Genomic DNA, 14,726 nt, shown 5'->3' with positions numbered 1-14,726 from the left:
GTAGAGCATATAAAATATTGCATGATAACTATAAGAATCAATTAGAGGGGGATAGAAAGGACTGGGAAGAGAGACTGGATAAGCAATTCAGAAAGAAACAATGGGAGGAGATATGTATGTCTCCCAAATATGCAACAAAATCTAGAAGATTTGGATTTTTGCGTGGAAATGTTTACATAGATATTTTTATACCCCAAGCTGACTTCAGAGAATTTTTCCTCCGGCAGACTGTAAATGTTGGAGGTGTGAAGGGGAAGAAAGAGGTAATTCTGAAGATATTTTCTGGGAGTGTGGTGAGTTGGCGGACTTTAAGGATTCCCTGTGTGATGCACTGTCAGAGCTGCTGGGTGGGTGGATTGGCCTGATGATTTTTCTGAGCTATGATACAGAATAGGAATTGCCTAGACATGGTAAGGTCTTGCTTCGTCTGATAATGGTGACTGCCAAAAAAGCAATTACTAGAAAATGGAAATCAAAATCTAAGAAAACTATACTGGAAGTAGTGAATATAGTAACAAAGGTAAAACAACTGAAATTGAGATGGCAGGACTTAAATAAGCTATGTAATATTTGAGTGAGAAAGGTTGGGTAATGTATAATGTTTGCAATTGGGAGTGTGTCAGTATGGTTTGTGATGTAAAATGCTTGCGACTAGGATTGTGTCAGTGTGGTTTGTTTTTATTTATATAAATGTATGATTGTCTATGCAGTAAGTGATGGTTTAATAAAGATGTTTCTTGTTTAACAAAAATTGAATAATTTATATAATATTGCTTAAGTTATATGATATATAAGCAATATATGTGAAGTATGATGTTTGTTATGTTAATATACTTTGACTACGTTTATGTGAATGTAAATTTGCCTATGTCACAAGTGATAATTCAATAAAGGTGTTTGGATAAAAAAATGTAGTGAGAATAAATAAGGTGAAGTTAAGGGCCGTACACCAAGGGGTAAGATGACTTGCTTACTACAAGAATGCTTAATGTTTTTTTACTTATTTTAGTAAATTCTCATTGTACTAAAATGCATATGCTAAAAGCTTAAGTATACTTGTGATAATGGGTTTTGCTCAGAAATATATGCACTGTTGTGTTCAGATCTTGTGCATTTTGTGGCAACATAGTAGACCCATAAGAGCCAGAGGCCAGTTATGGGGAGTAGGAGGATACAACTATTTGGTTATCTAGTAGGCTGAGAATGGTTATACTGGAGTAGAGTCCCTACAAGCCATTCAAAAGCAATTCAAAATGTCTGTGTTTCATTATTTCATTACAAAGCAACCATAGCCTGAAGATCCTGCAAACAACAAATATATGGTCATGCAAAATCAAAAAGGGAATGCAAAATACTCTCCAAATATAAATATAGATATTGTGGTTACAATAACCATTATGGACAAAAATGTGTTAGCTTACAGATTTAATAATATCAAATAAGTTCAAAAGCATGACTAAACATTTCATTTCAGATACTGTTCAAAAACATACATGTAAAACACATTTACAGATATGTTCTATGCTATGCGGTACATACTTGTTATCTGTTTATTTACTTATTTATTGAGTCATAGTCATCAGGTCAAAACTGGAAACTCAGGAAAGAAAACAGAACTTCATTAAATTCTGGATTTATAAAAATATGATCATTTTGAAGCCAGTAAAATTTCTACTACAAAATGAAATGAAGGAAACATTTATTATCATGAAAAAAGATTTAGTGTGTATTTTGACAGTTTTCTCTGCATTGCTGCTTTAATTTGTTTTCTTAGTAGGGCAACTTGGCTGTAAGGTAAACAATACTGCAAGCTCCACTGCAAATGTTATTACTTTGAGAATGGCTAAATTATTAACCGTTAACATTATATTTTATAGAAAAGTAGTCAGAAAATGTTCCCAGACTGGTTTGTTAATTTTGAGTGAAAATGTCTGTACGGGCAACTCGGAAGGTATGAGTTAGCAAACAGAGGTTGACTCAGACAAAACAATTCAAAGAAATATTACACGTAAACCCATAAAGCAAGGTTCATTTATTGATAATATTTCTACAGTATCTTGCTTATAAAAGCAGTTGTGAAAGAAACCTGAATAACAGCAAAGGTATAGTATCCATTGTTCTTTCAATCTATTTTAGAAAACGTGCCACATCAAAGCCATCAAAAAGGAATTTAGAAACACCCCGGATTTATGAAGCCCTTTATAGTGTGCAGGATTAGTTTAAGAGATATTTTCAGCAGTATGGCCAACGTGTGATCCAGGAACGAGCTCCTGGGAAGTGCACATGAGCTCTTAGGGTAATCCTGCACGGACCGAGCTCCTGTATGCAAATTACCCTCATTTGCAGGTAAAAATCATGCAAATGAGGGTAATATGTGATCCAGGAAGCTGGCAGCCGTCCATGCAGGATGAGTGCAGTGTGCAGAAATGTACTTGGTTAGTAACCGAGTACAGTTCTGCAATCTACAAAACGGAGCTATGACAGCTCCAAACAAAGGCTGCATATCATTGCGGATGCATGCCAATGTCCAAGTAGAAGGCCATTGGCATTGCAAACTGTTAAAAAAAAAATAAACAACTTTTAATTTTCTTTTTGCTGATCTCGCCTGGTTAAGCATAGGGCAGCGATGCGCAAATGGGATCGGGGGGAAAATAATAAAATAAACCTAAAATAAGCATTCCAACTGAAATCAGCATTCTGCCATGCATGTCAATGGCAGTCAGAAGACAACCTGGCCAGTGAGTAATGATTGCTAAGTGGGAGGTTCAGTGTGGGACATATAACTATACATTAGCAGGCAATCCTATGCAGATGAGGGAAGGGTTAGTGAATCCCAGATTTCCCAGGGTGTGAGGCAGGTCCCAAGAGTGTAAGAATATAAATAGCTGGGTGCAAGATTAGGATACAGGTGACAACATGGGGGTGTGAGGCAGGCATACTGTAAGTGGATTGGAGACCTGTAGCTTGAGATTGCTCCTAGTGTAGCACAGCTAAGCTAGGGGTGTGTCTAAACTTGCCTAGCACTCTTTACAAAGTGTAAGCAGGTGGATGCGCTGCGCATCAGGTTTTACAGCAAGAAAAAGGAAGTTAATCCAGGAAAAAGCAGCACTGTGCACATTTGAGCACTCCATTTGTGCGGCGTGCACACGGGCCTAAACAGGGAGGCAATGGGAAGGGAAAACAACAGTAGGAAGGTAATCAAGGAGACCTAGTTGAGCTGCCAGGTGAAATGTATCAGAATCAGCTAATCACACAGGAAGCAGACCAGCCCAGCCCAGAACACCACTATAAACCAAGCAAACACCTACCCCCATGTTTTTTCCACACTCTACACCACTGGTGTATACAAGCGGGGAAATTTTAAAATCAAACCTACAAAATGAGAAGGGCTGCAGCAGGCAACATAGAACAAAATGTGCAAGAGGCTGAGGGTGGTGAAGATGTCAATGCTGCCGAGCAACCCACAGTGAGGAGACAGAGAAGAGTGTACAGACCCAGGGTAACCTACCAGGGGCTACATGAACTGGAGATAGTGGAGCGCTATAGGGTGGACAGAGACCACCTACAGAAAATCGTTGAGCTGTGCAGGCCATACCTGACACACCACACTGGCCGAGGGGAACCCATCCCAGTGGATACCAAGGTATGTGTAGGCCTAGGTATACTAGCCACAGGTATCTCCCAAACTACAACTGGAGATAACATGGGCATCTTACAGGCATCAGCATCCAGAGTATTCCACCAATTCCTGGATGCCATGTCAGCACATGCCAATGAGCACGTATATTTCTTCATAGGTTCATAGGTTCATAGGTAGGTATTGGGCTATCTGCCCGAAGGCATATATTAGCCCAGCCACATTGTGCGGTATTCACCGCCCCTTTGGTTAGTTCCCTAGGCCCTTGATCTAGCAGCTAGTACCCTTGGCCCCTATCTAGTAGAGCTGTTGGTATGATCTCTGGTGTGAACTTTCTGTTACCCATCCACTCGTCAAGGTTCCTCTTGAAGAGTGATAGTGAGGGGCTCATACCTCTCAACTGTACAGATTTTCACAGTATGTCCAGATTTTTGCTCATATTTTTGGTGTAGTTTTCATGAAATCTGTACCTTTCTGGCAAATAGCTGACGACTGAAGTCATTAAATAATGACAAACATTTACGTTTAATACTCCACATCCTTTAGAAAATTCATGGTAATGCAAAATCTATTATTCTATCAACGTACTAAGTTTGTAAGAGCAATATTTAAAATCTGTCCCTATTTCTACCCCTATCATTTTAGGCTTTGTCCAGATTTTTTGTTCTAATAGGTTGAGAGGTATGGAGGGGCTCTATCTTACGTAGATCGGGACCTTGTTCCATAGCAAAGGAAGTCTTTGCAAAGGGAATCTATCCCTCCAGGATGTTCTATTCATTGTTGTGCTGAGGTTTATATCCCTAGAGCGTGTAGCTCGAGTGGATTTGATTTTGCTAAGATGGAGCATGTTCAACAGTTCTGGGTTGGACATGGCTCTGTATGTTAGACAGAGATCGCCTCTGAGAAGGTGGCATGCAACAGAGAAAAGCCTTAGTTTTTCAATCGTGCTGCATAGGGCAACTGTTTGAGGCCAGTAATCCTCTTAGTGAGGTACTTCTGTGGTCTCTCCAGCTGCTGGAGATGCCTAGCCAGGTACATACCAATTGGTGCATTGTACTCAATAATGGGTCTGATGAGGGAAGAGTAGAAGGGCACCATTACATCCTTAGATCTTGATGCAAACCCTTTCGTGATCAGATGGGTCACATAGAAGGATTTTCTAACCACCTTGGCAACATGGTTATCAAAGGAAAGCTGACTATCTACTTGGGTCGCTAGATCCCTTATTACTACTTCAGATTTCAGGGGGTTACCTCCTATGTGGTAGTTCGCTGGTACTCTGTTTTTTCCAAAGGGGATTACTACGCATTTTTTAGCATTTAGTTTGAGACCATGGCTTTGACACCATGCATCAGTCTCATTAAGGCCCTTCTGGAGGATATCCATGTCAGCCAGAGACTCTATTATAGCACCCATTTTGCAGTCGTCCACAAACTTGGTCAGCCACAGCCCTTCAGTGTTTGCCTGTACTTCAGAGAAGTATATGCCAAACAGGAGGGGCCCCAGGACAGAGCCCTGAGGCACACCACTTGTTACTGGTCTGGATTCGGACATAGATTCCACTACTCTTACTTTGTGGGATCTGTCTAAGAGCCAGTTTGTGATCCATCTTGTGACGTAAGGGTTTATGCCCAGATTGGTGAGTTTATCAATAATACCCGAATGGGGAATGGTGTCAAATGCTTTAGCAAGGTCAAGGTAAGCCATGTGTACCTCCTTTCCCTTATCTATAGCCTGAGTAACTGTCTCAAAGAAGTCCACCAGGTTCAGGAGGCATGATCTTCCCTTGACAAAGCCGAACTGTGTGGGGTCAAGTGTTTGGAGGTTCCCAATCTCTCCATTTATGAGTTCCATAATGATTCGCTCCATTGCCTTACAGATCAGACTGGTTAGGCTTATTGGTCGGTAGTTCCCATGGTCAGTTGTGGGCCCACCCTTGTGCAGCGGAACCACCGTTGCTGTGCGCCATTCTATGGGCACATATCCTGTCGAGAGGCTGAGACTGAACAGGGTTCAGATACGGGGTTAATTCATTTTGGAGCTCACGTATGACACAGCCCGGGACACCATCTGGTCCCATGGAGGCAGTGTTTTTAGTTTTAGATAGAGCCTTATTAACCAACATATCAGTAATAATTGGAGTTACACAATCCCCTGGAATAGTAATAGGCCCTGTAGGTGGTGGTGGGGGGGATTTGCACTGAACCTGTCAGCCAAGATGTTGGCAATGTCAGTGGGGTCAGTGTATTTTGTTCCATTTTGTACTAGTTCAGAACAGACATGAGCATTGCCATTTAGGTTTTTGATGTAACAATAGAAGGCCTTATGGCTATCCCTGGCATCCTTGGCAACTTTCTTTTCAAAATTGGCTTTAGTTGACTTGATGAGGGCCCTCAATTTCTTACTAAAGCTGATCAGGGAAGATTTTTCTACTTGAGATTTGGCCTTTTTTTGTATAAGTCTCCTCCTTTTATTGTATAGTTTGCTTATGGCCCAGGTCCACCAGACTGGTTTCTTCTTGCTTGAGGAAGGAGTATTGGTTTTATTTGGGATAGCACGGTCCATGCAATCCTGATGATGTATATAAAGTACCTTGGTGTAGGATTCTGCATCCTGGATATCATTATCCTTCTGCAGGGGGATAGTGAAGCTTTCCACTTCTGATGCAAGTAGTTTGAAGTTTGCTTTGGAAAGGTTTTTTACAATAGTTTCTTTGACTGGGGGAGGTGGAGGGGTGAGGATGTCTAGGATTATCAGTTTGTGGTCTGATCTGACCAGAGAGGGAGTGATAATGGGTGTGGTACAATGGGCACCCATATTTGTGATGACTAAATCCAATATGTTGTCCCCTCTAGTGGGAGAACATACCAGTTGTTCAAGGGCATTTGAATTTATAAATTCTATGAACCGCTGGACACAGGAGTTAGAACTTTGGTAGTTCACCCAGTCTATACCAGGGTAGTTGAAATCACCCAAAATTATGGTGTTGGGTAGGACCTTTATATTTTCCAATGCCTCAAGGAATGCTGAGTGAGCATCTTCGGACATGGTGGGCGATCTATAACAGGCTACGACTTGAAATGTGGTTTTGCCTGCTGATAGTTGCGTGTGGATAATCTCTGGGGCATCATGCTGCACCACTAACCTGGAGATGTGGGTATGCTTAATGAATATGGATACACCTCCGCCCTTTGTACTGCGAACTGAGGCCGGAAGGTATGATATGAATTGTAACCTGGTAGTGCTGGGGTGCTCTCTGGAGACTTGAACCAGGTTTCCGTCACTGCACAAACATCAATTTTCTCCATACTGAGGAGTGCCTCAAGTGCATGCATTTTGAGGTTGAGACTTCTGGCATTGAGTAGCATTACCCTTAGTTTTTTGCTACCTGTGCTGGTTACGGTGGTTGGTTTGTCCTTTGAGCCTTGCCTAAAAAAGGCACTATGGGGACGGCAAGAGCCTTGGCCGGTATTCGAAAGCCTAGAGGTGACAGGTGCAAACCATCTCTGGTGAAACAGTGAGGCTTGTCTATCATGTCATCCCAGGCAAACAGACACTGGATCCCCTTAGAATGACACCAAAAGCTTAGCCAGTTGTTGAAATTGATCATTTTGTCTTTGTATTGTGGTATCATTCTAGGTGAAGATAGTATGCTACTCAAGGTCAGGGTCATACCAGCTTGGGCTACATGGTCAGAGAGCTCCTCGATGTCTCTTTTCATGTAGTCCAGGGAGGTACGTCTTAGATCATTCACACCATGTACAAAGACAGCGTCATACTTGTACTTGTTCTGGAGTGACCTTCAACACACATGATGTGTTGACCCGCAATATGCGTCTCTTCCACCAAATAGCTAACTACCCCGGGGTAGTGGGTGCTATAGACTGCACACATGTATGCATCAAAGCACCACCCGGTGAGCAGGGTAGGGCCTACATCAACCGCAGGGGCATCCCCTCCATCAACTGCCAGGTTGTATGTGCTGCCAGGACATTATACTAAATGTGTGCGCTGGCTGCCCTGGAAGCTATGACGATTCACACATATGGCAACTGACACAGCTGTACCACAGATTTGCCAATGTGGACATCCCCTACAGTCACCTAGTGGGGGATGCTGGGTACCCACTGGAGCCGTGGCTGATGACACCCATCAGAAATGCACACACACCTGAACAACAACACCATAATGATGCACACGCACAGGCCAGACATATAATAGAGCATATGTTTGGGATGCTCAGGTCACGGTTCCAGTGTCTGGACACATCCGGTGGAGCCCTGCAGTATTCACCAGCTACATGTACCCAAATAGTAATGATATGTGCTATGCTACACAATATGATCCTGCAGAAATAGCTGCAGCAGGAACAGCATGGGGCAGGGCCACACAGCCCCCCACCAATGCCAAGGCTTGTACAGGTGCAGAGTGACTTGGAGGAGGAACAACCTGAGCCTGTTCCAGTAAGCAGAAGGGGGCGTGCCCAGTATGCCCTGGCCTTGGCAAAGAGGCAATGCATAGCATACGTACTGACACAGAAGGGCCCCAGGGAATGACACCTCTCTCCGACTCGTACAGACAGTAAAAGGGATGCCAAACATGGCACTACCTGTGCCTAACCATGTATAGGGAGTGTTTTATGTGCATCCGACATAGGCAGCCCTCTAGCACCATCCTCAAGTCTGGCACACCCTCAAGGTAGGTCAATCAACCTACCAATTGTCAAACAGAGTAGAATGTGTTTTTACCTGTAGCTATGGTATGGATGTGAACATGCAAGGGAATTGGGTGGCTGGATGTTAAGGCAGCAGAGAGTAGACACCCATAGTGGCAGCATGATATCTGTAACACATACTGGAGTCACCATAGTAGCCAGTGCTACACAGGGCAACAAAACTCACTGCAGGAAATGGCTTGAGCAACAGGGGTGTCTATAAGAGCCACACATACCAGTCAGGAAGGATCACATACCCAGCAACAGTCTCAGCCAGCAGGACAGGTGAAGCCAAACACAAACAAATGCTGTACTATGGCCTCCGAATGTGCCTTATGGTTAACTCCTCCCCCAGGCCTACACAGGCAGACCACAGCAGGTCAGGCAGCTGGATGTAAGTTGTGAAGGCTAGGAAGTCAGACACTAATATGTCAGTAAACAAAGCTAGGATCTGTACTACACTGGTAAGCCCTAGCCAGCAGGATAGGTAAGACTACAGATGGAAATGGAGTACCTGACTTACCAGTACAGTCCTAGCAAATGTGTACAAGTGTCAGGTGCACCCCACCCCCATCCAATGTACACATAGAGTAACAGTCAGGTGTGTCCCCCCACTCCTGTGTAGAACAGTAGAAACAGTTAGGTGCCCCCCTGCTATGCAGAAATGTAGCAACAGTCAATGGCAAATGACCGATGGATACCCTACAGATACAGCATGCTACCCATTGGTGTACAGCTAAAGGTCAGCACCGCAGTACAAACAACCTGGATGTGGTCCACACATACAAAACAGATGTTCATACTGGGTATGCTCACACACTTAGAGGAATGAAGGCAATGTCAGTCAACAACATACTGAGAGGTCATACTGGGCATGCTCACACACTTAAACACATGAAGGCCATGTCTGCAAACACCAGTGGACCAGACATATCTGGAAGCTGCAGTTCTCAGTGTGAACACATGTCAGTATGCACCACTCCTGCCTTGCACACACAGTGGATAGGAATGCAGACAAATATGTAAGGACAACACACTATAATAAGCCACAAGCACACGGGCATAGATGTGTGCAAGAGGGTGACTGTGACAAGGAGCCATGCAGGCCTGTCCCAACTGGCACACAGCCTAAGGGCCCCCAACACATGAGGTGTGGATGTAACCCACTGCGGATACTAGCCACCAATACCTGTCAGCTTAACAGACTATGTGGTGTATGTGTCAGCTGTGCAACAAGACTGTCCAAGGAAGCAGCCATCTAGTAGCTGTATACATGCACCTGTGACATATGACCCCTGTGTGCCCGCATGTGGCATGTCAACCTCTACATGAATGGGGTATGGCCCTTGCACACACTGCCCTCCCCATAGCAATAGTATGACAAGCCTGCTGAGGTCATTCAATGTGAATTACACCTTTGCGAGAGCTATAGCTCAGTAAAAGGCATGACGCTTTCCATAACTGCATACTGCTGTAGTGACAGAGTAGTTAGGTAGTAGTAGTACTAACTCCAGACCTGTCAATTGTGTGAGTGTGTGTTTGTGTGTGTGTCTGTCTGCCTCTGACTGTGTAGAGTGAAATGCTTGTTAGGCTACTCACACTCCGTGCAATACATATATTAAACTTTGGCAAGGCTGCTAATGTCACTCACCTAGACGTATACCTCTGGGAACATGATAGGCCCGTAATTGCTGTGGTGTGTCCTGTAACTGTGTACAGTTGTAGTGTGATAGACTAGTTAGGTACGTGTTTGAGCCTTGGCAACTGTGCAAGTCTGTGTGTATGTCTGACTGGGTAGAAAGCAATGCTTTTTAGGCTACTAACATTCCTTACAATACAAATGCACTACTTTACCAAGGCTGCTGATGTCACTCATCTAGAAGTACACCTCTGGGAAATTAATACCCCAGTAATCCCCGTAGCATGTCCTGTAACTGTGTACTGCTGTAGTGTGATAAACTAGTTAGGTAGGTGTCCGAGCCCCAGCCCTGGTAACTGTGTGTGCTTGTGTGTGTGTCTGACTGGGTAGAGAGCAATGCTTTTTAGGCTACTCACACTCCATACAATACAAATACATTACTTTGCCAAGGCTGCTGATGTCACTCTTCTAGAAGTACACCTTTGGGAAATTGATAGCCATGATTCGCCGTAGCATGCTCTGTAACTGCGTAGTGCTGTAGTGTGATTTAGAATGGTGGTGTAGTGTTCCATCTCCATCCATGCCAGTTCTGGATGTGATGTGTGTGTCTCAGTCTCTGTGTATGGAGCAATGCATTATAGGCTACTCACTGGTAATACATTACAAATGCCCTACTTTGGTAGTCCTGCTGATGTCATTAATTGTGAAATACACCTTTGGGGAAGATGACCTTCAGTAATGTCCGTGGCGTGTAATATAACTGTGTAGTAGTGTAGTAAACCTGCTAGGTAGGGGTTCTACTCCCAGACATGACAGGTGTGTGTGTGTTTGTAACTCGTAGAGGTGGTTGTGAGTCTGTGACACCTGTGGGCAATGTGGAGGGGTTTTGCTAATTTAATTTATGGTGGCCCTATCAACCATACAGGGATAACAGATGTAAATGGCTGAGAGGCTGGGGTATAAAGCCAAACCCATACATGTGACATCAAGGCCTGCCAATCACAGTTAGCAACCCCACTGTGCCTTCACATGTGACTCACAATGGACATACCATGCCTGACAACATGGCCTGTATGGACAGATGACACTGACATCAGGAAATGTTATTAGCATGCTATTAATGTAGGTGCAGGGTAAATCTGCTGACCAGTACCACTCCCTGCCACACATGGGCAAGATTGGCATATCTGATGATAAGCTGTGTTCACAGCATGGGCCAGACACCCCAGGTACAGTTCCACATGTCACTGTACATGCATGTGGGAGGTGTGCACATCCTAGACACCATCCAAGTCATGGACTAGGGAACACAGTCATGGCAAGTGTTGCACAGCATTGGCCACACACAATAGTCACCCAGGTGACTGGAAGACGGATGTAATACTCACCTGTGCGGCAAATGCAGAAGCTACAGGCCTGTGCCACAATACAGACCATTGTCATGTGGGCTGATGCCAAGGTATACCCATCACCTACCCTTGTATAGCCTGCTGGCACTGTTGGCCACCACACACCCATGCAGACATGCTCACATGCAGGTCCAAACTGGACCCTGTGTGTTCATGTGTGTGTTGTATGGTGCATATGTTCACATCCACATGCACTACTCGCCCCAGGGCACAGTGATGCATTCCGCCTTATGTCTGACACCCCATCATACTCACTGCCCATGCGACCTCCATATCACCTATGTGGTGCATGTGTTCCCTGCACATTGATGTGTTGTGGCAATCCCACTAGTGACGGGTTGCACTCCTGGCCCTGCCAAGTGTGTTAATGTGTGTGCGTCCCTGTGAGAGTGTTCCTGTGCTGATGCTGGCACCTGTTCATGCAGACAGGCATGTGTACGTCACCTACTGTATATCTACCATATCCCTGTTGCAGATGTCACTTACCATCATATATATGTTCTGAGTGCTCCCCACCAGACAACCCATGTGGCGCATCCAATAACAGCATCGAACTGTGATAGGATTACATAGCTGTCGGGTGTTTGATACCCTGTGCTGGTAGGTGTTTCACACAAACATGCATAGGTTTCACCCTCCCACCCCTCCCTGACATGTATTCGCCTCTGTCTGCCTCCCCCACTCCCTGTCTGTCAGATGTGGAGGGTCACACCTGCATTGCTTAGGCAGCAGCATGCGTATGTAATGTGATGCTCATGATCAGCTGAAGGCCTCTGCATGAATTGCAGCCCTTTCCTAGCCGATTGCATGTGGAACAGATGTGGTAACATTCCCATAGCCAATTGCATGGAAATGCACTCCAATACCTGGGAACATCCTGGAGGTGTTGGCCCTTGTCTGTCACTGTGAACAGGAACTAGAACTGTTGTTTGGTAAACAGCTTTTCAGATGGGTTGGGGATTTACCTCTAACAACATAAACTGTGGGAAGAGGGCAACAAAGATTAGGGGGATGTGCCTGACCTGACTACGAATAAGTGCTGCAATACTGCATATGGAGTAATGCTGGATTAACAGTGTTTGTCTGGATATGCCTGTCGTACATGTCGCAATACCTGCCATGTCAGTTCCATTTATATCAGGAATCCCCATCTGCAGGCTCATCTGCAGACTGGGCAGTGTTGTGCCTTTGGTGTCATGTGTTAGCCACGATGCATCTATCTGTGGAATGCAAATGGTAGTGTGAGGATTGCAGTCTGTTGATGTTGAAGGCCATGACAGTTACTGATGACATATCCCTCATTAGACATATGTTGCAAGATACTCTGTTACAATGGTAGATTAATGAGGGTATCACAGCAACATGTCTATACTGGCCTTGTGTATGTGCTGTCAGCCACACCTCTGTCAACCTTTGTAAATATGTTGTGCATGAAGTGGTGCATATGTGCTGTACACTGTAAATAGTGTCATCATATCTGATAACACGCCAGTGATATATCAGAGTGCTACACATGTCATGTACAGTAGGGGTTACACTTAATACCATACCCTGGAAATCCTGTGGATGTTGTACAATACTGAGGTCTGTGTAGTGATGGTGAATGTCGGCAGTGTGTGTATTGTTAATATGCACTATGGCCTGTGTACAGACTGTGGTAGATGTCATTGTTCTAGCTCCCCTTCTATCTGTTGTTACATGCTGCCCCACTGTATGGTACCGTTTTACCTTACAGGTGTGTAGGGACAGACACACACACATGTCCCATACCACAGACAGCCATCAGACCAGTCTGTGTAGCAGCCCAGTATATGTAGGGTCATTCTGTGATTGGCACATATGAGGATGGTGTAGGACAGATAGTCCATATACTGTACTATTATGCTAGCGTACCATATGTGGATGTGGCTCTGTTCACATTGGTTGTGGTTATGCACTGTCACACAGGTGTATCCTACCCTGTGCTGTCACATGGCTGTTGAGCCTGCTATATATGCAGGTACTGTACCATGATAACCTTAGGATGCCTGTCAGTAGCCAATGGCACACATGTTATGAGCAGATGTCACCTTCCACACACACCGTGTCTGTGACAACAATCCTAATGGCAGTAGCAAATGTCTATTAATATATCAGATATACATACCAGACATCCCCTTGCACTACTACATCGGGTCTATAGGGGCTGGGGTAGGGCTACACTCCATGGCCAGGACATATGGTGGGACGATATGGACATGTACTTATCCAGATAGCCATATATATATATATATATATATATATATATATATATATATATATATATATATATATATATATATATATATATCTGAGTACACGTGTAGTACTTCCAATTACCACTGTCATGGCAACCACCCACTATGAATCCCTACATCATGTGGGCATATTTCCCGTACATTCCCTGTGTGATGGACATCCTTTCTGTGTGTGGGCATCAATGTTACAGACAGCAGGTAGCAATACCTCTTACAGGAGAACCTGCACACTCAGGACAGCCACATATATGTAGGAGGATCGGGACATACAGGCAGACTGTGAGTAGAGTGGTGTAATGCTTTGCATAGTACTGGTGTTACAGTGTGTGTGTGTGTGTGTGTGTGTGTGTGTGTGTGTGTGTGTGTGTGTGTGTGTGTGTGCGTGTGTGTGTGTGTGTATACATACTAGTTTACCTTGGACTGCAGTCTGTCTGCATAGCTCATTACTGTGGGCCTATCCTCTAGCAGAACACAGGCTGTTGGATACAGAGTGAGTTAGGGACATTTGAGCGGTCGTACGCGGGTGTCTGCAGGTTTGAGCAGAGCTAAGCAATACTAAGCTCGGGTTGCATTTCTTTACACTCAGCTAGCATCTGCTTAGCTTAATCTATGTAGGCAATGCTTACCCCCGCACGAATACACGTACACACACTTACAACTGCTTATTCATGCGCACTACTGCTGTTATGCGCATACACATGCTTACTAGTGCCTTAGTCATTATGACACTTCACATATGCATTTAAGGTAGTACTCCTGTGCAAATATAAATGTTACTTAGTAGGTTATACAACACAATGAAATTAACATACGGATATCACATGGTAAATATGATGTGCTGCAGTGGGACTCAACCCAGGAATGCATGCGTGTTAGGCGGATGCACTGGCCACTACACTATTGCTGTTTACCTTTGTTTGCATATGTCTACCATAATGACATACCCATGTTCCCTTCTCCCAGCCCCCAAGCTCCACGTAGACAGCATCCATCCATTCCCCAGTTGTTAGCCCTGCCATACCACACCTCCACAGATTTCCCTCTCTGCACG

Source organism: Protopterus annectens, chromosome 7.part1, assembly GCF_019279795.1.
Source record: "Protopterus annectens isolate FY-2018-M chromosome 7.part1, PAN1.0, whole genome shotgun sequence".
NCBI classification, from domain to species: Eukaryota; Metazoa; Chordata; order Ceratodontiformes; family Protopteridae; genus Protopterus; species Protopterus annectens.
The sequence above is the reverse complement of the archived record's forward strand: the minus strand, read 5'-3'. Positions refer to the sequence as shown.